Here is a 3,950-nt window from a genome sequence, read left to right as displayed (position 1 = left end):
TCCAGCTGCACTCACTGAATCTCTGCATGGGGACTCAGGTGCCACAACTCAGGTGGAAGGGGGTGTGTGGGGGCTCAGGGGCCCAGGTGCTGCCCAAGGTCCAGAGGTCAGCTGGGATCTGCCTTCCCATGCCAGATGCTTGCGCTTTGATTGCCGGTCAGGCCTAGGGACCACACCCATGCATGAATTTCGTGCACTGGGCCTCTAGTTAAATAATCCTATATAATAAAAGGTTAATATGCAAATTGTGCCTTGACCGGAGTTCGACCAGGAGTTTGACCAGGGGATGGGGCTGGCCAGCCAACTACCTGTGGTCCCTCCCCCAGTCAACCCCGCCCCCAATTGGCCCCCTCCACCTCAGTTGGGGCAGACCTGGCTGAACCCACCCTTGCACGAATTTGTGCACCAGGTCTCTAGTCTATAATAATAAAAGCATAATATGCTAATTAGACTGGATGGCCAAACGACCTTCCAGACGACCTTCCAGATGAAGCTGGGGCTGTGTGTGAAGGCTGAGGCAGCTGCCATGGCTGCGAGGGCCGAGCCCCTTGCACAAATTTCATGCATCAGGCCTCTAGTAATTAAATAAAATGGAAACAGGTCTTGTGTACTTGGATAGGAAGATTTAATAGTAGAAAGACAGTAATTTTCCCTCAAATAATCTATACACTTAATGTAGTTCCAATCAAAGCATCAACAGAGTTCTTCATGGATGTCAATGTGTTGATTTCATAGAAGAGAGAGAATACTCTAGAACAGTGGTTCTCAACCTTCCTAATGCCTCGACCCTTTAGTATAGTTCCTCATGTTGTGGGGACCCCCAACCATAAAATTATTTTCGTTGCTACTTCATAACTGTAATTTTGCTACTGTTATGAATCGTAATGTAAATATCTGATATGCAGGATGTATTTTCATTGTTACAAATTGAACATAATTAAAGCATAGTGATTAATCACAAAAACAATATGTAACTATATATGTGTTTTCCGATGGTCTTAGGCAACCCCTGTGAAAGGGTCATTCGATCCCCAAAGGGGTCACAACCCACAGGTTGAGAACTGCTGCCCTAGAACTTTCTCAATAAGAAGACAGTGTTGGCCCTAGCAGGTTTGGCTCAGTGGATAGAGCATCGGTCTACAGACTGCAGGATGCCAGGTTTGATTCCATTATTCTGTACACATTCCATTATTACAAGGTACTATTTATTTATTTATTTATTTATTTATTTATTTATTTAAGGGAGGAGAGGGACACCCACCTAGCCAGCCAGATCAGCCGAATCAACCCTGGTGATTAATAGGGTGATAGATGTTATAGCAGGATCACCCTCACATCCACAAGGTATCATATTTTGTTTGTATTCATGTCACTATCCTATCAGTAAACTATAGTATACAATTTTTGGATATGAAATATCTGTGTTGACTTTTGGTTGTTCCAATGCCTGGTTCAGGGCCAGTCCCACAGTAATTGCTCATGTAAAGTTGATGAAATTAAAGGAGTTGATATTCAAGATATCCCAGATACATACATTTGATATTGCACAGGAATTTCCTGTAATTATGAAAAGACCTTGAGAACCAACTTCTCAAAGTTTACTTTGGTTGTAAGACCCAAGTTTAATGTTGGTGCTGATAAAGCTCCCTCATGGTGACAGGGCATAGAGTACAGAAGATAGTTTATAACTGAAGGTTTTAACAGCAAAATACAATCCCTTTGCCTTAGTTTCAATGACTCATGCTTTGTAGACTCTGAATTCAGAGAGTTTCTTCATTTATTAAATGTCATAAAACAGTCAGTGAAGAAGTAGTTTTAGGAACAACTTAATTGCCATGCTCAACAAGGAGTAACAGAATAGGAAACAGGAAGCAAGGGATTTCGGATTTCTGAAGGATGTGTCATCTTCGTAGGCACACAATACACTGCAGAACCAACTCATCTTTAGAAAAGAGCAATAGGTCAGTCTTTTTATAGGAAAACACTAACTCAAAAAGAATGTTCATGCACAGAAAAAAAACTTACTGTTCATGTAGCCATTAAACATATTTGAGCTTTCACTGTGTGTTAGACCACTTGCTAGATACAAAAGGCAGAATGGCATAAAAGAAAAGAGAGATTCTTAATTTCATGAAGTCTTTAACTTCAGAGAGTTCTCCCAACTAGTAACTGGTCAGCATGTTTTCAGCCTCAAGGTTGTATACTTCCAAAACCCATGCACTTTACACTATATTTTTACATTAAGAATTAAATCATTAAATACTTCCATCCTAAATGTTGGTCTACAGTCGAGTTTTAGTGGAAGATCCTAAATTGCTGCCTTTTGCAATGTCATTGCCATTAAAAAATGAAGCTGGTGGCCATGGGTAAGAGAACTGAAATAATTTTTTAAGAAAAGTAAGATGTTTATTTATATATATTTTTTGAAGTCTCACTTTACTGAGTTCTACATAAATGAGTTGCCAAAATTTTGGAGTGTTAAGATTGCTTTGTGGTTTGTCTCACCATCACAACCAACATTCTGAACTGCAAGGCAATAATCTTTCTAATGGTTGCTAAAAATTAAAATTATCCAATTGTTTCCCTAAGTTGACCAGATAATTTGGTACTGTGAGAAGCCTCAGCCCAGCTGCCAGAGAGATTGGAGAAAATATTATCCAAAATAAGAGGTGGGGCTCCAGAATGAGTAAAATGAAAGCTGTGCCAAGAAAGATAAACACACACCCTCCTTTGAAGATTACTGCCAAGTAATCTTTGAAATAATGCCAAAGAAAACTTCTCATCCAGGTTGACTTTATCTCAACCTTGCCTGCTCGAATTCTAAATAACCAGATGTCACCTGCTACACAGCAGTTCTATCGTGGACTGCACAAACAAATTAGAAAACTGACTGACTGAAAGTCTAGTGATGCTTTTTTATTGTGTTTCCTGATTATCATCTGAGAGAGAACAGGCAAGAGGTGTGAATTTGAAGTTACGACCACAAAAGGTCAAGGTTGTCCAAGCTCACAGTGTATCTGTGAGTTTCCCTGTTGGCTTGTCTAGTACCTTCCTTTCTGAGAAGAGGACAAAGCCATCGCCTGACTGGTTGTCACACCTAGATTCTTTCATGAATAAACATGTCATTGTGGAGAGTTGTCCAGTATGCACTGTGAGATCATCAAACCCTGGAAAAGCTAGAAAATATCATTTGGTCATATATACCTTAAGGAGCCTCCTGCCAAAAGGCATTTTAAGCAGCTCTGAACCCCAGTTCCAGAGAACCAGCCCAGAGCGACTGCAAAGCATATTGATCCTCATTTAGAATATCAATAAGGTAGTAATTCTCCCCCAAAGTAATAATTCTTGCTATGGTAGCAAGTCCTGGTCATTGTTCTTTCTTAAGACCAGGGGAAAGACTCCTATTGTCTCAGATGCTCAGAATGATCAGAGATATGACAAGGATGGAGTCCCTGGGTCAAAAATAGAATGCTTGGCCCCTGAAATCCATATATTAATCCAATTCCCTCTTTTAAAAATCCTATGTGTATATGTTATTATGGCATAATAAAGTGGATATTTGTATTAAGCCTTACATTAATTTGATTGTATTAACCTATAAGCTAAAATTTGTTCCAATTTGAACCTAATACCTGCACATCATCATAATTTGCAGCACTATTAAATTCAGACATAATACCAGGACCAGGCAGAAGACATGGAAACAAACACAGTCATGTGTTTAGTCTCTTGAAATCTGAGTACAACCGGGAAATGAGGTATTTAGGGGTGCTGGTGAGTTGGGGAAGAAGAGGGGGTTCCCGACATCATCCTGAATGGGGTAATAATGCCAGATAAAGGGACAATGAGAGTGAATATTCCCAGTTCCTTTTAAATGAACAAATACCTTTGAGTTAGACATGTCTCTCTATATAATCCTCATGCACTTTGCACTTTGGAGCACTAGAGGG

This window comes from Myotis daubentonii, chromosome 2, assembly GCF_963259705.1.
Source record: "Myotis daubentonii chromosome 2, mMyoDau2.1, whole genome shotgun sequence".
NCBI lineage: Eukaryota > Metazoa > Chordata > Mammalia > Chiroptera > Vespertilionidae > Myotis > Myotis daubentonii.
This window is presented reverse-complemented; position numbering follows the sequence as displayed.